The sequence below is a fragment of the Gossypium arboreum genome, chromosome 13, assembly GCF_025698485.1.
Source record: "Gossypium arboreum isolate Shixiya-1 chromosome 13, ASM2569848v2, whole genome shotgun sequence".
Classification (NCBI taxonomy): Eukaryota; Viridiplantae; Streptophyta; class Magnoliopsida; order Malvales; family Malvaceae; genus Gossypium; species Gossypium arboreum.
This window is the reverse complement of record NC_069082.1, coordinates 91627512-91650741: the sequence shown is the minus strand read 5'-3', so window position 1 is coordinate 91650741 and position 23230 is coordinate 91627512. Positions and strand designations below refer to the sequence as shown.

The 23230-nt window shown below is 36.7% G+C and overlaps 1 non-coding gene across 1 annotated transcript; it reads left to right on the top strand.

Moving 5' to 3' along the window:
- The first annotated feature begins 7154 nt into the window (after positions 1–7154).
- Positions 7155–7261, top strand: LOC128287345 (small nucleolar RNA R71). The gene has a single exon (XR_008278045.1). It is a non-coding gene; the product is annotated as a small nucleolar RNA R71 (small nucleolar RNA).
- The last annotated feature ends 15969 nt before the right edge of the window (positions 7262–23230 follow it).

The window sequence follows — 23230 nt, the reverse complement described above, 5'->3', positions numbered from 1 at the left end:
TCCCTAGTGTTGCATTAACTCGATCTATGGATTTCCTTATTAGGTTTCACCCTAATCTGGCAAAATCTTTTCACCCTATCTCTAGGCGTGCAATCAACTCCGCTCAATTATGCTAGATCTACTCTTAGACAGGGACTTTTGCTCATTTGAATAAGCGCATCAATACTTGAATCAATATCCTAGAATATTAAAGCAAGAATTAGGAACACATAATTAAGAACAAGTCAAATATTTATCATACAATTCAGAACATAATAACAAGATCTGTCTTAGGTTTCATTCCCCTTAGGTATTTATGGGGTTTAGTTCATATTTGTGAAAAAAAACATCTCAAAAGAATAATGATAACAAAACATAAAGAAAACCCAAGAACTCTTGAAGGGAATTAAAGGGATATCTTCAGTCTTGAAGGTGAATCCGGCTTCTGAGATGGATCAATTGGCTTTCCGGCTTCTGAGATGGATCAATTGGCTTTCTTCAAGTAATTCCTTGCCTCCTACTCTATGTATGTCTTTTTGGTACCTCCTAGGGTGTTTATATAGGCTTTAGAATGCTTCTAAACCCTCAAGAGTGGCCTTTTCCGAATAGGACTAGACTTGGGCTCGACAGGGACACGCCCGTGTGACACGCCCGTGTATGATTGCTTCAAATCGTGTACGAGTCTGTTGAATAGACATGGGCGTGTGAACTACCTGTGTGAGGAAGTCCAGGCCGTGTTGATTTCCCATGTTGACCCATGTTCTCCGTTTTTTGCTCTTTTTTACTCTCTTATGCTCTTTTAAATATAAAACATGAAATTAAAGGATTAGGAGCATTGAATTCACCAATTCTAAGGATAATTCATCCAAAATTATCTAAGCATGGGATAAAAATATGTATAAATTACGGTTTATCAAATACCCCCACACTTAAGCGTTTGCTTGTCCTCAAGCAAAATCCTCAACTCACAATCAAAATAAATTCTTCTCAACTTATAATTTTCATCAATAGTATCTCAAAATAATCCATAATTACTCATACATTGAAAATTCAACTCGAAGAACATCAAAGTTTCAAACATTCTAAGTTGAGTATTTTATCACGAAAACCTAGGTGTCTTCCTTCATTTAAGTAATCACCTTTGATTCAAAATATCACAGAGTTTCACATTCTTACTAAAGATTCACTCAAATCACTCGAGGTGTTTAAGGACAAGAAATTTAGCACTTAATAGTCAAAATGAAAAGTTATTACCATAAGCTTGCGTGAAAATCAAATCTCCACCACTATATATTGAGATGATACATCAATCAAAAGGTCTTTAGAGGGTTGTAACGTGGCTTTGGTTAGGGGGTGTGGTTACAAGCTGAAAATGAAGGTTAGAATCGATATTGAATTGAAAAATTACCTAACTAGAAAAATACTACAACTTGATAAATTACATTTCTAATTAGGAAATCCTAGAATTGAACTTTTCTTCATGGGATAAGGAATTTAAATACTTAAGCTCAAAAACAAAGAATTACTACTAATAAGTATGTATGTTGTTTTTTTTTTTAATTTAAGAACAAGTCAAATAACATAGAACTTTGCTAATTATTACAACGAAAAATAAAACATAGCTAAGCAATTAATTCAAATCAAATCTCGACAAAAATAGGGATCAAATTAGGGGATTTCAACAATAATGGGTTATGGGTTAATATTGAGGGTAAATCAATGAATGGCTTGTTAAGCTCAAAGGGGTTCACTAAGGGTTAATTATGAGGGTAGGCTTTTATGGAGTGAGTGGGTTAAACCTAAGTGCCTTTATCATCTTGACATATCAAATCAAAGGTGTGGTCTTGACATGTATAATCAAGCAAGTTCTAGAATAACAGATCAAAATTGATGCACTCAAAGCAACAATAAAAGTGAGTATGAAAGAAATAATATATGCTCTAAAGGCTCAAGATCTCACAAAAATTATGGCTTTTTGATGTTAACCCTATGAATTTCAACTCAAGATAATACCTAAACTTGGGGAAATAACCTAGAATTTTTTATAATTCTCAAAAATCAACTTATCATGCTTTGATTCTCTAATTCCTTAAAGTTTAAACAATCAATGCATAAATGCCTATGTTTTAATCCAAGACATATCAATAAAAATCATAAATTAATCAAAATTCATTCTAATAATGATATGAGAAGATTATTTGAGAATAAGACAAAATTCAGGGATTTTTCTGATAATGAAATAAATAACCCCCCACACTGAAGATGTACATTGCCCTTAATGTACAAAGATATATAATAGTGATATAAAGATAATATCAGAAGAGAGAGGGAGAGAAGTGAAACTTCCTGAATGTTGAATGGAATCCTTGAATTGGAGGTATGGAGAATAATCGGCCAAGGCAATGATAAGATTGGAGGAGGATATTCTGGTGGTGGTAGAGGTTGGGTTCCACAACCCCAGTGTCCAGCGAAGAGGTTATCTTGGTGGTCGGGCAGGACATGGCAGTCGTGGAGAACCTTTTCCAGTGGAGTTTCAAGTTCCTAAGTGATGGTGAGCTTTGGAGCTTTTTATAACTGTGATAAAATCAAGAACTCTTTAGGAAATATAAAGAAGCATAGTTACTCGTAATGAAATAGCCGAAACTATAAATTATTCAATAAAAATTATAAAACCTAAAAATAAAATAGTATTAAAGGAAAATAAAATAAAAAGTACTTTAAGAAGATAAATAAAGATAAAAGTGAAAATAAAAATAATAAATAAAAAGTCTTTAAACATCATCATCGCCGGATGGTTCGCGAGGTGATGGTAGCGATGAGATGTGAAGGTGCTGACAAATCTGATGTAAAGTAGCATCAATGTGATCAAAGCGTTGAAAACACTGCTGCTCAAATCGAGTAAGGCGTTCAAAGATGTCAGAGTATGAAGTCGCCGCATGAACTGGACGATGGATAGGTGGTGGTTGAGACGGTGGGTCCTCATAACATGGAGGGACATCATCAGTAATGTCCTCTGGGTCCTCCTCTTCGGCGGACTGGACCAAATGGTACTAGGGAGGGTCAACTTCACGTCGTCGCTCGATCATCCTCATATGTAGCATACTCAAGATGCCTTGTGGGGACATCTGACCAATAAGGGTGATGGAAGATGCTTACGCTGCTGTGTTGAGGAGGCCTAAATATCGTGCCAAGCTAGTCACATAAGGGCCGATAGATATGACTCCCTTCCTATGCCGCTCTGTCTGATGGTGAATGGCGAGGGCAATGAAATAGGCAAGGTCGAAAACGTGCTTGTTCGCCATACTCTATAAAAAGTAGGCGCCGTGAGTGTTGACGATGCCAGTGCTCTCTTGCCTCCCTGTCAGAATGTGGGCCAAGATGGCGTGTAAGTACCTCAGAGATGGGGTGAGGGCCGATACCTTAGAGCAGCTGGGGTCATAGGTGGCCGAGTCAAGAACTAAAGCACTCCAACACTTCGAAGGAGAATAGTAGATATGGCGATGAAGGGTGTCGAGTTCGTTGTCATCCATGAACTCCTCTGTATACAGCGCTAATGCAATTCCGAACTCAGGTACGCTCAATTGGCGCACTAAACTGCCGAGACGGAACTGGACCGTTCCAAGATCATTGAACTGTGTCATGACGACTTGAAGGTGGAAGGTCGAGCAAAGTTCGAGTATGAGCTCAAGGTACGTCGACTTGATGATCTCGAAAAAGATGCCCCATGGGTCAATCGTTAGAAGGGCTCGGATCGTGTCAGCCAGTTGGATTTGTTCAAGTGCTTCCCAATCAATGCAGCGACCCACACTTACGGGTCGGGCCCGTAGTATCTGAAAAAGTTCCTCTTGTGGTCCCGAGGGAAACTGGAGGAATGGATGCCTAATTTTAACGGTAGGACTCGATGATAATGCTGCTCTTTTCCTCTTCTTCAAGGCGGAGATGGCGATTTTCTTGCCACGTGGATTTGACATAGTATCTGCAATAGCAAGACAAAGTTATAGAAATACCCCCCAAGAATAGCATGGAAATGTATGTAATCATGTTAAAATTAAAGAAGAATACTTCATGGGCATCATAGGCAAAAGGGAAGATGTACCGAAAAGTAACTAAATCCTAATGGAAAGATATATCAAGTCATTAGTAACAATAAGAATATGAGAATGGGGCTAAATGGAATACCTAGTAAATGAATGCATGTGGGATTGATAATATGTAATATGGTGTGGGTAAGCATGAAATCCATGGAAACAAGAGGAAAATGGATGAATGTAGCATAATTATCGACTAAAATGGCAAATTTCTAACAAAGAGAATAAGCATTACTATCATTGGAACCATGAATATTAAGCAAAATAGTCAAATAACACAATAAAAAAAATCATAAAATTAGTAAAAGAATAGAAGAGATTAGAGAGAAAAGAGTGAACAAATGCAATAGCTTGGTAGAGTGAGGAGCTTAGGTCGTCAATGGTGATGCTATGGTCGGCGCACGGGCGTGCCAAAAAGGGTGTGTGAAAGGATTTCGGTGGCTAGAGCTTGATATTTGGGGAAGGGGATGATGAATAGTAGGGGGTTTTATATAGATTTTGGGGCACACGGCTGTGGGACACGCCCGTGTGTCCTAATTTTAGCCCGTGTGTATCGTGATTTTCAAATTTGGGCGCGTCTGAAATTCAGCCCATGCCCGTGTTCTTTAGGCGTGTTGATGCACATGGCCTTGTCGCACGGCCGTGTTCTGCTTCGTTCGCTTCTCCCACACCCATGTATGTATGTCCACGCCTGTGTTATTTTGTCAGTCTTGACCACGGGTAGTGAGCACGGGCGTGCGTTGTTTTCTTAGTTTCAACCATGGCCTCTAGACACAGGCGTGTCGGACACCCGTGTTGTTTTGACAGATTTACCTATGGCCATGTTGCACAACTGTGGCAACTTATCGACTCCCGTGTTGGGGAAAAATTTTACCCTGTTTTCATACGGCTGTATCGCACGACCGTGTTGCCTTCTGTAGTATGGACACGGCCTAAGGCACGCCCGTGTGCCTGGCCGTATGGTTCTGGAAAACCTGTGTTTAGTGACTCAGTTAGTGAATTAAATGTTAAAAACTAAAATTTAAAGAAGTTAACACCGTTAGTGCTCGGGTTACCTCCCGAGAAGTGCTTATTTATAGTCTAAGCTCGACTTACCTCTCTGTTGCGTGGTCATGGTGGTGCAAGAAGTTTACACTCCTCATCCCTACTATCAATTTTATCAAAATAAGGTTTTAGACGAGTACTATTTACCTTGAACATATCAAATTTGGGATGAATTACCTCGACTGTGCCGTATGGGAAAATGCTAAGTATCGTAAGAAGGATTTCTCCATTAGGTTCAGAGGTGGCAATCCGAGGGCCTGCTGTATCTAATAGTACTTTGTCTCCAACCTTAAGTTGATTTGGTGAAATATTGAGCTCGTCATGGTGTGGTTTTAGTTTATCGCGTGATCTTGGTTTCTGTGTCCGCCGTTCATCTAGTTCCTCGACTCGTAGCCTTCATTCTTCATAGATAGGTCCGTTGTTGTTATTTGAACATGGCTCATGTGTGTTTCTCGAACGTGTTTCCTGTATAGAAGGTTTCACCATATGATCAATACTAGTAGTATGATTTATACAATCACCCTCGATTTTTGAGGTGTTACTTGAATTACGAGCTTGAAAAGTGATAGTTTCATCACCCACATGAAGTGTGAGTTCACCTGTACCAACATCAATAATTGTTCTAGCAGTTGCTAAAAAGGGCCATCCTAAAATTAAAGGCATGTCACTATCCTCTTCTATGTCTAGAACAACAAAATTGATTAGGAATATAAATTTGTCAATTTTAACGAGTACATCTTCAATAATGCCCTTAGGAAATCTAATTGTTTTATCTGCTAACTGAATGCTCATTCTAGTTTGTTTGGGTTTCCCAAGACCTAGTTGTTTAAACTTTTTTTAGGGCATGACATTGATACTAGCCCCTAAATCAGCCAAAGCATTATTAACATCTAAGCTACCAATTAAATAAGGAATCGTAAAACTTCCTGGATCTTTTAATTTGTTGGCCAGCTTATTCTGTAGTATGGCTAAGCAAATTGCATTTAACTCCACATGCGACGCCTGATCCAACTTCTGCTTATTTGTTAAAAGCTCCTTTAAGAATTTGACTGCGTTTGGCATCTGCGAAAGAGCTTCAGTAAACGGTAAGTTAATATGTAATTTTTTTAATAGTTTAAGAAATTTACCGAATTGTTCATCTGTGTGGTCTTTCCTTATCACATTGGGGTATGACACCCGTGGTTTGTACTCTTTACTTACCGGTTGTTGCTCACTGTGGACTACCTCTCCTTTACCTTTACTTACCACCATTCCTTGCCTTGGTTCTAGTTCAGGTTCAACCAACCCTTCCTCGCCTTGAGTGGTAATCGCGTTGAGTTATTCCATTGGGTTAGATTTAGTATTACTTGACAAGCTACCTTGTGGTCGTTTAGTAATTAGTTTGGTGAGCTGTCTTATCTGAGTTTTGAGCCCTTGGATCGATGCTTGTTGATTCTTAAGTGCTGTTTCAGTGTTCTGGAAGCGAGTTTCTAACATCGAGATAAACTTTGTTAGCATCTCCTCAAGGTTTGACTTCTTTTCCTGTTGGTAAGGTGGTTGTTGAAAACCCAGAGAATGTTGTGGCCCTTGATTCTCTTGACCACCCCACGAGAAATTGGGATGGTTCCTCTAACCTGCATTATAAGTATTACTGTATGGGTTATTTTGAGGTCTAGAGTTATTGTTACCCATATATTGGACTTGTTCCTCCTCGATGCTAGGGTTGAAGGGTTGATATTCTGTGTATACTCCTCCTCCATTTGAATCGTACCTCATCACTGAATGTGCCTGAGTAGAACCACACAAACTGTCAATCTTTTTATTTAAGAGTTCTACCTGGTTAGATAGCATAGTAACCGCATCGAGGTTGAAAACACCACTGCTTTCGTCGGCTTTTTCCTCATAACTTGCCACTGATAATTATTCAGTGACATTTCCTCTATAAATTCATAAGCCTCCTCAGGTGTCATATTATTGATAGTTCCACCAGCAGCTGCGTCAATCATCTGTCTAGTCGAAGGATTTAGGCCATTGTGAAATATTTGAACCTGCAACCATAAGGGCAGCCCATGGTGAGGGCACCTTCTCAAGAGGTCCTTGTATCTCTCCCATGCATCATAGAGTGTTTCTAGATCCATTTGCACAAAAGAAGAGATATCATTCCTTAATTTTGCCATTTTACCCGGTTTAAGTAAAAACTTTTGGGTCATTTGTTCCTAAGTAGTGATCGACCTTCGTGGTAACGAGTTCAACCACTGTTTAGATTTGTTCCTTAATAAAAGGGAAACAATCGAAGGCGAATGGCATCATCAGAAATGCCATTAATTTTAAAAGTGTCACAAAACTCTAGAAAATTTTCCAAGTGATTGTTTGGATCCTCATTCTGCAAACCATCAAACTGAACAAATTGTTGTATCATTTGAATCGTGTTAGGTTTCAGTTCAAAATTATTTGCAGCAATAGTAGGTCTAACTATACTTGACTTAGTTCCTGTTAAATTCAATTTAGCATAATCATACATAGTGCGTGGAGAAGGATTTTGATTTATTAGATTAGCAGCAATCGCAGGGGATAGCGGGTTTTCCAGATTTTCAGCCATCTCCTCGGTTGAGGTGTGGATACCGTCCTCTTGCTCTTCTTCTATGTATCTTAGGCTTAGCCTTATTTCTCTTCGGTTTCTGCGAGTTATGCGATCGATCTCACTATCAAAAAGTAATGGTCCCGACGTGTTTCTTCTAGTCATATACTATAAAAACCTGCCAGAAGCAAATAAACGAAAAATTAGAAAAGAAAATAAAAATTTAAATTGCAATAAAATTAAAATGGCTAAAGTAATAAAAATTGAGTGCTCCTAATATCTTAGTTCCCCGGCAATGGCACCAAAAACTTGATCATGTGTGAATCGTGATAAGTTTTATAATTTATGAATGTCCGTTCTTGAAAATTAGCTATTATCACGACAAAGGCAAGCACACCTTATCGAACAGTAGTATAGCTTATGGTAAGACCGGGATGTCAAACCCAAAGAAACTAAAAGTACTAGTATTAACTTTCTTTTTATTATCTAGCCTAAAAATAAAAAGGGTTTATTTTATCTAAACTAATTACTAAACTAAGAATGCACAGAAAGTAAATTGGGGAAATAAATTTTGGAAAAACTGAATGATTTGGACAATACCTAAGGGAAAAATCTACCTAGACTTCACTTGTTATTGACTCTGAATCAGACGATTTATTCACTTGACTTGACCCGTAGAAATTCCTAATTTATATTATTATCTCTCTCGAGACTAACAACGTCTAACCCTAGGTTGATTAATTGAAATCTCTTTCTAATTAACTCCCTAATGTTACACTCGATCTATGAATTCCCTTATTAGGTTTCACCCTAATCCGACAAAATCTTGTCACCCTATCTCTAGGCATGCAATCAACTCCGCTAAATTATGCTAGATCTACTCTTAGACAGAGACTTTTGCTCCTTTGAATAAGCACATCAATATTTGAATCAATATCCTAGAATATTAAAGCAAGAATTAAGAACATATAATTAAGATTAAGTCAAATATTTATCATACAATTCAGAACATAATAACAAGATCCGTCTTAGGTTTCATTCCCCTTAGGTATTTAGGGGGTTTAGTTCATATTTATGAAAGAAAACATCTCAAAATAATAATGATAACAAAGCATAAAGAAATCCCAAGAACTTTTGAAGGGAATTGAAGGGAGATCTTTAGTCTTGAAGGAGAATCCAGCTTCTAAGATGGATTAATCGGCTTTCTTCGAGTAATTCTTTGCCTCTCGTACTCCATGTATGTCTTTTTGGTACCTCCTAGGGTGTTTATATAGGCTTTAGAATGCTTCTAAACCCTCAAGAGTGACCTTTTCTGAATAGGACTAGACTTGGGCTCGACAGGGACATGCTCGTGTGACACGCCCGTGTGCGATTGCTTCAAACCGTGTACGAGTCTGTTGAATGGACACGGGCGTGTGAACTACTCGTGTGAGGAAGTCTAGGCTATGTTGATTTCCCATGTTGACCCATTTTCTCCGTTTTTGGCTTTGCTCTTTTTTACTCTTCTATGCTCTCCTAAGTATAAAACATGAAATTAAAGGATTAGGAGCATCGAATTCACCAATTCTAAGGATAATTCATCCAAAATTATGCTAAGCATGAGATAAAAATATGTATAAATTATGGTTTATCAACATCCTAGGTACATGTCACTTACAAAAAAGAAATGTACACCACCACTTTGAGTTCGGAATCGACTTTGGATGCTGATTCAACGATCTGACTTTACCTAACCTGCGCAAGGAAACAAACCGTACGCGGAGTATAGACTTAGTGGTATTTCTATAATCCGAATATGGTATAAGCAAAAAATTATATTGTTTATATTTATATTCACACAAACATAATCATTCAAACAATTAATCAATTTCTTATACATATCATTCATAACACTTTGAATTATCAGCTCTTCTATATCAGTCTCATAATTGCTATTCAATAACTTTTCATGATAAGATACTCAATTCAATTTCAATATCAATATTCTTTTCATGAATCTATGATTCATGCAATTTCATGTATTTCAGTTGCATATTTCATTTCATTGTTCATTCCAATCCATATTCAATATCATTCAATATCATTTAATAACAATTAATTGTTCAATACAGTTGTACACCCTCTATTAACATGACTCAGACTCGGACTGTAACACCCCTTACCCGTATCTAACACCGAGACAGGGTACGAGGCATTATCGGACCTAAACTTATGTAATCATACAAAATCAAGACATGAATTTCTGTCCAAATTAAAACCATTCATTATCATGCATATTGTTCCTTATATGGACTTACGAGGCCCAAAACATACTTTGGGAGCGATTCCAAACTAAACCGAGAACTTCGAGGATATTTGGAAGACATAGAAAATTTTCTTGTTTTGAAGAGTCACATGCCTGTGTGGGTAGGCCGTGTGGTCATACACACTCGTGTGGCTTAGGACACGCTCGTGTCCTTAGCCCGTATAACTCTCTGACTATGATGTCGTTAGCAAAATAGGGTCACACAGCCAAGTCACACGCCTATGTGTTAGGCTGTGTGGCGAATTAAATTCTAAAAATCAGGTGCAGACTTCACATGGCCTGGGCAGACGCCTATGTCCTAAGGCTGTGTCCTTCACACAGCTGAGACACATAGCCGTGTCTCTGCCCGTGTGTTTACTACTGGGCATTCTGTTTTGCATTAATTAGAGTGCAGGGGACACACGGCCTGACCACACGCCTATGGGGTAGACCATGTGTCACACACGGCCTAGACACACATCCGTATGTCTACCCGTGTGGACAACTTTAAGGCTATTTCCAAGCCAATTGCCAACCTTATTTGTTCAAACACACATGACATTCGTCAACATTTAATCATTAATAACTATAAGCCATGTCATAATGGAATTGGCATATACATACATAGATGAATAGGTTTACTACCCCATATTCATTATGAGCCATATCTCATGGCCATACACAAAATAAATCAACTATCATTATAAGCCAACATATTTGGCTAGACCAATATGACATATAACAAAAAGACCAAGTCCCTATACATGCCATACTTAAAATGTTGAGACTAACTATACCCAAAAGATCCAATTGATAGTGTGAACGTGCCTCCGTCGTCCTTTGATCCCCGAGTTAGCTTAGCAATGCTATAAGAAAATAGAAAAGAGAGGGAGTAAGCGTAAAGCTTAGTAAGGTTGCATGTAATTAATAAGCAATAAGAGCATGCACTTTCATACACATTCACAACATAACCTAAACTATCTCAATAATCATTGTAGCCATTTCTTATCCCATTCAATTCATATAATGTTCAATAGAGCTTAAGATCATAATTCCAACATTCTCATCTTACTGAAATCTCATCCTTTCGTAATCTCAGTAACTACGAGCTTGGCTCACATACCTATACCCATTCAACATGATCATATCTAGCCATTTCTTTGACAAATCCTTGGACTACCCGTTGAACCACTTGGAATACTAAGGATACTCGGGAGTATCATATACACAATAACATGCCAACGCCATGTCCCAAATGTGGTCTTACATGGGATCTCACATCGTTGCCATATCCCAGATATGGTATTATACGAAATCTCATTTTGATGCCATGTCCCAGACGTTGTCTTACACGAAATCTCATATCAACGCCATATCCCAGATATGGTCTTACATGATAACACATACCAATGCCGATGCCATATCCCAGATATGGTCTTATACGGGATCTCATCAACTCAAATGTCATGTTATTTGTACCTTAAGTATTTCTACGGTTCAACCAGCTTTCATTGCCTCAATTCTTTATCGAACAACATTAATAATATTCACAAGACAAATATACAATTCAAGCAACATTAAATGCTAAATACATAGTAAAATGTTGTAACAATTACACACAACTTACCTCGGTACAAAAATATGGACAATCAATTCAATTTAGTCCAAGATTTTGCTCTTTCCCCGGTCTAGGCTCAGACTCCATTTTTCTTGATCTATAATAGCAAATTTCACTTATTTAGTTACCACATTATTCAAAACAGCCCATAAATCATATTTTGGCAGAATTATAGTTTGCCCTTAAACTTTCACATAATTGTAATTTAGCCCTTAGGCTCGTAAAATGAAATGTGTCCATTTTCTTGGTTACCCAAGCCTAGCCAATTCATATTCCCTCTTATAGCAGCCCATATTTTTCATTAAATCAGATTTTTAACATCTATTTTTACATGTTTTACAAACAAGTCCTTTTAGGTGTTTTCATAAAAATCACTTAGAAAAAAAGAAGATGTTCGTCTAACACCAAACTTCCATATTCATCCATTAATCATCAAAATACATGCATGACACACATGGGTAAATTTTTTAACATAAACCCTAGCTCAAAATAATGGTAGAAATAGTTATATCATGCTTCAAGGATCTCAAAAACATAAAAAAATCAAAAACTAACACCAAAATGACTTACATGTAGGGGGTTTATTGTGCTGAAAATTTTAAGCTTCCATGGAGGAATTTCTTCTTCAATTTTCTGTGGAGACAAGATGGGGAAGGAAGATGACCATTTTTCTTTATTTTATTCATTTAGCTATTGTCATCAAATACCAACCCTACCAACTTTGACTTTTTAACTTTTCTTCTCTATGTACATCCATTTACAAATATAATGGCTGTTTACTCATTAAAGACTTCAAATTTTAAGTTCTATAGCTATTTAACACATTTACCTAATAAAACACAACTTTAGCACTTTACGCGATTTAGTCCTTTTTTACAAATTAAACATTCAAACGATAAAGTTTTTTAACAAAATTTTTAAATTATCATATTATCATGCTGTGGACCTCAAAATAATACTAAAATAAATTTTATGACCTCAGATTTGTGGTCCCAAAGCCACTGTTCCGATTAGGCCCAAAATCGGGATGTTACAACTCTCCTCCCTTTAGGGATTTTCGTCTTCGAAAATCTTACTGGGAAAAAGGTTTAGGTATTGGCTCCTCACTGTTTCCTCGGGTTCCCATGTGGCCTCTTCAACCCCATGTCATTGCCATAACACTTTGACAAGGGCAATACTTTTATTTCTTAATTGGATCTTTTATTTCTCAATCGGTTCCTCACCATAAGTCATATCCGATCGTTTCTCCACTTCTGTAGGTGAAATCACGTGTGAAGGGTCAGAACAGTATCGGCACAACATAGATAATGCAATACATCATAAATCATTTCCAACTCGGATGGTAAGGCTAACCGATAAAACGTGGACTTAATTTGCCTTTCTGACCAAATATAAGAACTTTCTTCCACGGGGATACTTTTAGAAATACCTTATCACCGACTTGAAACTCAATTTCCCTTCGCTTTAAATCCACGTAGGATTTCTGTCTATCCAAAGCTGCTTTCAAGCAATCTCGAATTACCCTTAATTTCTCTTCAATTTCTTTGACTAAATCGACCTCATGAATCTGATTCTCTCTGAGTTCAGTCCTATAATGGTGTTTGACACTTACGCCCATACAATGCCTCATAAGGCTCCATTTTCAAGCTCGATTGAAAGCTGCTATTGTAGGAAAATTTCACCAACAGCAAATACTCTTCCCAACTGCCTTGAAATTCGAGAACACAACACCAGAGCATGTCTTCCAGTATGTGTATTACTCTCTCTGACTGACCATCGGTTTCTGGTTGAAAAGCGGTACTAAAATTCAACTTTGTATCTAAAGCTTCTTGTAGTTTTTTCCAAAACCGTGATGTGAATCTCGGATCCCTATCCAAAATAATTGACAAAGGTACTTCATGAAGTCTCACAATTTCATAAACATACAACTCGGCTAACTTATCAAGTGAGTAGTCGGTACGTACTGGAATAAAGTGAGCCAATTTCGTTAATCGATCAACTACGACCCAAACAACATCTTTCTTTCTTGGTGATAATGACAATCCCGTCAAAAATCCATAGTAATCTAGTCTTATTTCCACTCGGGAACCATCATAGGCTGATGTAAACCCGAAGGTACTTGGTGCTCAGCTTTCACTTGCTGACAGATTAAGTATTTCAACACAAACTCAGAGATGTCTCTTTTCATACCCGACCACCAATACAATATCTTCAAGTCATTATACATCTTGGTACTACCCGGATGAATCGACATACAGCTATCACGCGCCTCATGAAGAATTTTCCCAATAAGCTTGTCATCTCTAGGTACACAGACCCTATCTTGAAACATCAAACAACCATTGGAACCAATCCAAAAATCTGACTCGACACCCGACTCACATTGAGCTCTCTTAGTTTGCAAATCACTATCACATTTCTGAGCTACACAGATCTCTTGGAGAAATGTTGGTCTAGCTTTCAACTCCGCTAGTATTGAACCACCAACGGACACAGTCAACTGAGTATTCATAGCTCTTAAGGCAAATAAAGATTTCCTACTCAAGGTATCGGTGACCACGTTCGCCTTGCCCGGGTGATAGTCAATCACCAACTCATAATTTTTTATCAACTCCAGCCACGTCCATTGCTGCAAATTCAGATTTTTTTTGAGTCATCAAGTACTTAAAACTTTTGTGATCGGTGAATACCCGACATTTCTCACCATACAAGTGATGTCTCTAAATCTTTAATGCAAATACAATGGCAACTAGCTCTAGATCATGCGTCGGATAATTTTTCTCATGTGGCTTCAATTGCCTTGAAGCATAGGCTATCACTTTCCCTTCTTGCATAAGCACACAACCCAATCCATTTAAGGACGCTTCACTATAAACCACAAATTTTTTTCCGGACTCGGGTCCTGACTCGGGTTACACTAATACCAGAGCCTCAGTCAACAATGCCTTTAATTTTTCAAAACTCTGTTGGCACTTTTCTGACCATTCGAACTTCATATCTTTTTACAAATATCTTTTTGCAACAATTTTGTCATCGGAGAGGAAATCATGGAAAATCCTTTAACGAACCTTCGGTAATAGCCGGCTAAGCCCAAAAAGCTTCTAACCTCAGATACATTTCTCAGCGGTTTCCAATCAACAATGGCCAAAATCTTACTCGGATCAACTCAGATCCCATCACCCCACATAATATTCCCTAACAATATGACTTCTTAAGCCAAAACTCACTTTTGCTAAACTTAGCATACAACTACTTATCTCTCAAAATTTGCAAAACAGCTCTTAAGTGTTCGGCATGTTCAGATTCATCACGGGAATAAATCAAGATATCATTAATAAACACTACAACAAATTTATCAAAATAAGGTCAGAAAATTCAGTTCATTAAATCCATAAAAACCGTAGGAGCATTCGTTAGGCCAAAATGCATTACCAAAAATTCATAGTGACCATACCTCATCTGAAATGTAGTTTTCGGCACGTCCGAGTCCTTAACTCTCAACTAATAATATCCAGACCTCAAATCTATATTGGAAAATACTGTGGCTCCCTTCAGTTGATCAAATAAATCATCTATCCTCGGTAAGGGGTACTTATTCTTTATCGTCACCTTGTTGAGCTGTCGGTAATCAATACACAGCCTCATGAACCATCATTCTTTTTCACAAATAAAACTGGCGCTCCCCAGGGTGAATAACTAGGTCTCGCGAAACCTTTATCTGTCAATTCTTGTAATTGGGTTTTCAACTCCTTTAACTCAATCGAAGCCATCCTATACAGAGCAATAGAAATGGTTGCCATACCCGGGACAAGATCAATACCAAATTCAACTCCCCTAATTGGAGGAAATCCGGGCAACTCCTCTGGAAATACGTCTAGATACTTACAAACTACCGGCACTAACTCAATCTTCAACTCCGACTATTTTGTATTAAGCACAAAAGTAAGATAAGCTTCATAACCCTTCCTTATACACTTTTGAGCAGACATAGAAGAAGTCACTACAGACAAGCTATCCGATTCATCTGATTCAACACGAAGAACACCACCGTTTACACATTTCACTTCAATAAAATTTTTCCCACAATTTACTACTACATCATGAGCAACTAGCCAATCCATACCAAGAATTACATCAAACTCATCAAATGGAAAACACATAAGGTTAGGACAATTTCTACTACTTTATCGACTAACACTTATTTGCCTAATAGGTTTGACACTTTTATTACAAATTCAGTTGATTCAAAAAGCATGCTCATACTAGACACCAATTTCATACAAATATAGCAATGGTTACATCCCAGATCAATCAAAGTAATAACAGTAGCATCATAGATAGAAAATGTACCTGTAATCACATTCAGGGACGAAGCCTCTTCGTGAGTGCGAATGACGTACGTCCTTGCAGGAGCTCTGCCCTCGGGTCTCACAGCTAACTCTTGAGGGGCATTCTTACTGCTCGCTCCACTACTCGAATTTTTCTACAGTCTGCCTCGACTAGCAATGTTACCCGATCTTGCACTTTGGTATCTCTCCTTTTCTGCCATCTTAGGGCACTCTCTAATAAAGTGGTCTGGGGAACCACACTTGAAATAGGTCCTTCACTCCCTCGACACTCACCGGAGTGATGTTTACCACATTGAGGACATTTTGGTCTACTTGGTCGAGCATTACCAACACTAGCAATCAAGGTGGTCTGGGCCTTAGTACTCGAATACTGGTTACCTCTATTTCTATTTAAAAAATCAACAGAAGCATTGGAACGAGGATAGAAGTCCCTAGACTTCTTCAATGTAGATTGAAATGACTTGCCCATAGATCTTTTCTTTGAATCCCTAGCCTCAAACTTGGCCTTTATTTTCTCTTCAGCCAATTCCTCGACCTTACAAGCTCTTTCAACGAGTATAATGAACTCCTTCAGCTCAAGCATACCAACAAACGTCCGAATGTCTTCTTCTAGTCCATCCTCAAACCTCTTGCATATAATGGCTTTGGTCGACACACATTCTCGAGCATACTTGCTGAGTCTCACAAATACACGCTCGTATTCAGTTACGGTCATTATACCTTGCTTCAACTCAAGAAACTTTTTTCTGATCCATAAATCTCTGGCTGATATACTTTTTCCGAAACTCCTCTCAAAAAAATTCCCATGTTACCCTCTCCCTTGGTACAACCGAGACAAGTGTCTTCTACCAGTGGTAAGCAGAATCTCTAAGCAGTGATACAACGCATTTCATGCATTCTTCCAGTGTGCATGACAATTCCTCAAAAACTCGAATGGTGTTTTCGAGCCAAAACTCCACACATTCTGGATCATCATCAATGCTATCTCGGAACTCTTCTGCTCCTTGCTTTCTAATTTTATCCACCGGAGGTCTATTCAGTCTTATAAAATCCATACCACAAGGTGCCACTAGGATAGGCTGGGGAATAGGTGGGGGTGGAGGGGGTTGAGTATTTGGGTTCATCCAAACGAACTCCGTGTACAAGCATCCATTATATGGAGAAAGGCTTCTCGAGCCCCTTCTCTTCCTCCTTGACTAACTGTGGGACGTCTACTATCTTGTGGCACTATCCCTTCAGCGGAAGCAGGCACGTTACTTTCTACGTTGTTGGCTTCAACTCGATTGGGATCCATTATTATATAAAAAACATAATTTAAAAAGGCAGGAGTATTCACACTATCATAATGTATTTATGGCATGTATAGCTAGACTAGTACACACGATATGTTAGTCCAAGAATCGACTAAACTCTAATACAACTAAATGTAACACCCCTTACCCGTATCCAATGTCGAGACAAGGTACGAGGCATTACTGGACCTAAACTTATGTAACTATACAAAATCGAGACATGAATTTCGTCCAAATTAAAACCCTTCATTATCATGCATATTGTTCCTTATATGGACTCAAGAGGCCCAAAACATTCTTTGAGAGCGGTTCAGGACTAAACTGAAAACTTCGAGGATATTTGCAAAACTTAGAAAATTTTCTTGTTTTGGAGAACATGCCTGTGTGGGTAGGCCGTGTGGTCATACATGCCCGTGTTGCTTGGGACACGTCCCTGTCTTCAGCCTGTATAACTCTCTGACTATGACGTCATCAGCAAAATAAGGTCACACGGCCAAGTCACACGCCTGTATGCTAGGCTGTGTGGCGAATTAAATTCCAAAAATCAGGTGCAGACTTCACACAGCCTGGGCACATGCCCATGTCTTAAGGTCGTGTCCTTCACACAGTTAAGACACATGGCCATGTCTCTGTCCATGTGTTTACTACTGGGCATTCTATTTTGCATTAATTAGAGCATAGGAGACACACGGCTGGACCACACGCCCTTGGGGTAGACCATGTGTCATACACAGCCTAGACACACGCCCGTGTGTCTACTCGTGTGGACAACTTTAAGGCTATTTTCCAAGTCAATTGCCAACCTTATTTGTTCAAACACACATGACATTCATCAACATTCAATCATAAATAACCATAGGCCATGTCATAATGGAATTGGCACATACATACATAGATGAATAGGTTTACAACCCAATATTCATTATGAGCCATATCTCATTGCCATACACAAAATGAATCAACTATCATTATAAGCCAACATATTTGGCTAGACCAATATGAAATATAACAAAAAGACCAAGTCCCTATACATGCCATACTCAAAATGTTGAGACTAACTATACCCAAAAGATCCAATTGATAGTGTGAACGTGCCTATGTCGTCCTTTGATCCCCGAGCTAGCTTAACGATGCTATAAGAAAATGGAAACGAGAGGGAGTAAGTGTAAAGCTTAGTAAGGTTGCATGTAATTAATAAGCAATAAGAGCATGCACTTTCATACACATTCACAACATAACCTAAATTATCTCAATAATTATTGTAGCCATTACCTATCCCATTCAATTCATATAATGTTCAATAGAGCTTAAGATCGTAATTCCAACATTTTCATCTTATTGAAATCTTATCCTTTCGTAATCTCAATAACTATGAGCTTGGCTCACATTCCTATACCCATTCAACATGATCATATCTCGCCATTTCTTTGACAAATCCTTGGACTACCCATTGAACCACTTAGAATACTAAGGATACTGGGGATTATCATATACACAATAAGATGTCAACGCCATGTCCCAAACGTGGTCTTACATGGGATCTCACATCGTTGACATATCCCAGATATGGTCTTATATGACATCTCATTTTGATGCCATGTCTCAGACGTGGTCTTACACGAAATCTCATATCAACGCCATATCCCAGATATGATCTTACATGATAACACATACCAATGCCGATGCCATATCCCAAATATGGTCTTATACAGGATCTCATCAACTCAAATGTCATGGTATTTGTACCTTAAGTATTCCTACAGTTCAACCGGCTTTCATCACCTCAATTTTTTGTCGGACAACATTAATAATATTCACAAGACAAATATACAATTCAAGCAACATTAAATGCTAAATACATAATAAAATGTTGTAACAATTACACACAAACTTACCTCGGTACAAAAATATGGACAATCAATTCAATTTAGTCCAAGAGTTTACTATTTCCCTAGTCTAGGCTCAGACTCCATTTTTCTTAATCTATAATAGAAAATTTCACTTATTTAGTTACCACATTATTCAAAACAGCCCATAAATCATATTTTGGTAGAATTACAATTTGCCCTTAAACTTTCACATAATTGTAATTTAGCCCCTAGGCTCATAAAATGAAATGTGTCTATTTTCTTGGTTACCCAAGCCTAACCGATTCATATTCCCTCTTATAGCAGCCCACATTTTTCATTAAATCACATTTTTAACATCTATTTTTACATGTTTTACAAACAATTCCTTTTTGGTGTTTTCATAAAAATCACTTAGAAAAAAAATATGATCATCTAACACTAAACTTCCATATTCCTCCATTAATCATCAAAATACATGCATGACACACATGGGTAAATTTTTTAACATAAACCCTAACTCAAAATAATGGTAGAAATAGTTATATCATGCTTCAAGGATCTCAAAAACATAAAAAACATAAAAAAACTAACACCAAAATGAGTTGCATGTAGGGGGTTTATTGTGCTGAAAATTTTAAGCTTCCATGGAGGATTTTCTTCTTCAATTTTCGGTGGAGATAAGATGGAGAAGAAAGATGACTATTTTTCTTTATTTTATTCATTTAGCTATTGCCATCAAATATCAACCCTACCATATTTGACTTTTTCACTTTTCTTATCCATGTACATCCATTTACACATGTAATGGCCTATTTACTCATTAAGGACTTCAACTTTTAAGTCTATAGCTATTTAACACATTTACCTAATAAAACACAACTTTAGCACTTTACGTGATTTAGTCCTTTGTCACAAATTAATCATTCAAACGATAAAGTTTCTTAACAAAATTTTTACACAATCCTATTATCATGCTGTAGACATCAAATAATAAAAAAATAAATTTTATGACCTCGAATTTGTGGTCCCGAAACCACTGTTTCGACTAGACCCAAAATCGGGATGTTACACGGACGGATACGCGGATCTAACCAAAACACACAAGTACGGCACTCAGTGCCTCATCGGTCATGACCAAGTGAATCGGTACCTAGTACATTGAATTTAATCCGAAACAATAATACGACACATAGTGTCTCATCAGAATTATTTGAAGCAATATTACGACACATATAGTGCCTCATCGGCTGAAGGTCAAAGCATCCCTGAACACTTCCAATACTATAGCATGCCAACAATATCCGACTCAGCTCGATACAGTTAATAAGGTTATTCAATTCATTTCTCAATTCACGGTAATTATACATTTTAATATCAATTTCACAATAGTCACAAATCATCATAATCTTAATTCAATATCAATATAACAACAAATAATACTCAATTCAATTCCATTTTATTCAATTCAACACCACAATTATCCAATATTCAAATATCATATTAATAAAAAATTCACATACATTCAATTCGATATCAAAACACTAATACTTACCTTAATATCTTTTCATACACATATAATAAAAATTCAACAATTAATAATTAAATTCGGATTATAAAAATACAAACTGTATTTTTCCGAGTCACTCGTCGTTAACTTTCTCTTTCCCCTTTTTAGCCGATGTCTCCGGTTCAACATTAGCTATGGAAATTTAAAACAATTAAAATTTATCAATACAACACAATTCACATCAATTATTTCAATTTCTATTCAACTTTTGAATAAATTCTAATTTAATCCCTAACCAAAACTAATTTAATTTTCTTTACAATTTATTCTCTATTTTTCATTCAACTATCACTTAAAACCAATTTCAACTCTCTAATTTCACCATAAATCCCTAATTTCAAATTTATTTCAATTTAGTCCCTACTACATAAAACTTATGATTTGTTTTACATTTCAATCCTTTTCTTAATTCTAACTTGAAATTCTGTTAATTTAACCCCTAATTCTTCAATTCTAACTTGAAATTCTGTTAATTTAACCCCTAATTCTTTAATTATTTCAACATGAACAATATCTAAAAATCAATTAACTTTCAAAATTTCAACATAAATCAAGTAGTAATTTGTTCTAGGATTCCAAAAGCATCAAAATTACAAGAAAATGGACTAAATTGATTTACCAATCAAGTTTTAAACCTCGAAATCCTATTGCCCCTTTCTTTTTTTTCTTTCTTTCTTTCCTTCTCCCCTGTTTTTCATTTGGCTATTCTATTTCTTTTCTAACTTTGTTTCTTTATTTCTTTATTTAATTTATGTTTTATTATATTATATTATATTATATTATATTATATTATATTATATTATATTATATTAACTTAATAATTATTTCTTAAATTATAAGTAAATACATGTATTTATTACAAATGTATTTATATTATTTAATTCACATGTATTTTATTTTTACCACACACTTGGCACCTATGGCTTAATTGCTAATTTAGTCCCTCATCTTTTCTTTATTCTACAATTAAAATTTCACACTTTATTCAATTTAATCCTTACACTAAATTAACCTTAATTGAAGCTAATTCACTTAGCCAAAACCTAATTAATCTTACAATTAACTTCGTAAATATTTTTAATAAATATTTACAAACCCATTTTACGAGAACAATGACCCAAAAATGTACTTTTCCAATAACTGTAAATTTCGGGTCGTTACATGAATTCCCTTATACATCTAAATGCTTTAGTGATAATTTGTGCTTTTCGTTTAAGAATTGGCTAAAGTCGCCAAGAATGACCCAACTTTCATCCTTTTCGGTTAAGAATTTCTTAGTCTCAACATTAACTTTCTCTTTATGATCAACTCTTTTAAGAAATGAACTGCTAAGGGTCAACCTAACTTATTAGCATTCCAACTTAATACCCTTGTGGCTTACTTGGAGGCACTTTCAGGCCAACCCTCTTAGCCCCCAATAGTAACTCCTCTTTCACTCACTGTGCTAATAGTTCAAAAGTAATGCCTCACATTCCTACTAGAATCGACATCATCAGTATCTTTTTCACAGTCAACATCTTTTGTCATTATTTGCTACTATTTAAAGAACTAGAATTTGTATCACTCTTAACATCAGTGTTTAGTGCCTTTGAAGCATCCTTTAGTGGCCTTAACCTTGTTTTCTTTTGAGACCAAGTTAGTTAGTGGGATAAGCCCACCATCCTTTTCATTAAACAAACAAATCATATTACTTTAACCTTGGTTTTGTAAAGAAACTTTCTATTCCTCTTATTCAAGTTTACAATATAGTAGTTTGGTCTCAACCACTTCCTTTCTACCCTCCTCAAGATAAGCTCCTTTAATCTTTTCCACAACCTTCTAACCCTAGTCTAGAATCTCTTATTCGTTCAACTCTTTATAATCAGCTTTTTTCAAAGACAACTCGCTTCCTCCCAGTTCCATGTAGAAAGGTTCATGTCCATGCCCATCTAATTGCATCAAGGTTCATCTCTCCTATTCTAGACCTTTTTTCTTGTCATAGATCACCCATCACACGTGTAACCAAAGATCCTTCCAGAAAACCCTGCTTTTGACCAAGTTTAATGGCGAGTTCTTATTCGTAATCTCATTTTCATTCATCATATTTTGGATTTAGGTCATCTACAACTAAGGTATTAAAAGACAAATATTGATCCATTCCCTACTCCCCCTATGACACTAACCTCTATTGTTAGCGTCAACCTTATCTAACTCAAGTTCATTTGAATTTTGATAAAAGTCAACCTTTAAGCTACTATTACCAACCTAGTTTTCCAGTACATTCCCCTTAATCAAAACTTTTACCATGTTTAATTCCCTATTTACTTCCACACGATTGAGGTTTTCTAGAGTAAAAACAAGCCTTCACAACCTTCTTTTTTGCATAAATTCAAAAACTATTTCATTTCTGGTATCCATTAATGGGACACAAGGACTAACCATATTCTCAGACAAAGCTTATGCTAATTGCTTCTATAACATGTTAAAAAGCTAATTGCTTCTATAACATGTTAAAAAACTCAACCTTTATACCCAAGTTCCCCGAATGCATTACAAGCCTTTCCTCCTCAATCAATATGCCCTTTCCTTATAAAATCTAATATAATCATTAACTTTGTTTCCA